This window comes from Triticum urartu, unplaced genomic scaffold, assembly GCF_056163025.1.
Source record: "Triticum urartu cultivar PI428250 unplaced genomic scaffold, HENAU_Tu73 scaffold1016, whole genome shotgun sequence".
NCBI lineage: Eukaryota > Viridiplantae > Streptophyta > Magnoliopsida > Poales > Poaceae > Triticum > Triticum urartu.
In genome coordinates, this window is record NW_028259480.1 from 15,001 (window position 1) to 15,362 (window position 362).

A 362-nucleotide genomic window follows, 5' to 3' on the forward strand; every position below is an offset into this window, starting at 1 on the left:
GATACGGAGACTTGCTTCACATTTGGAATTACACAAAAAAGATTTTTCATCGGAAAGAGGTCTACGAAGACTTTTGGGAAAACGTCGACGTTTGCTGGCTTATTTGGCAAAGAAAAATAGAGTACGTTATAAGAAATTAATCGGTCAGTTGAATATTCGGGAGCAGTAATTTAATCGTTCAAATTTTTTTCTTGTTTTATTATTTTTTTAGTAGTCTTATAGTAGTCTTAGATTTTTCATTTTGATGAGCCTCGCTTTGAGGAATTCATGGAATAATCCATTTTCATGGAATAATGAATTAAGGAAGAAAGGATATGAGTCTACCGCTTACAAGAAAAGATCTCATGATAGTCAATATGGGC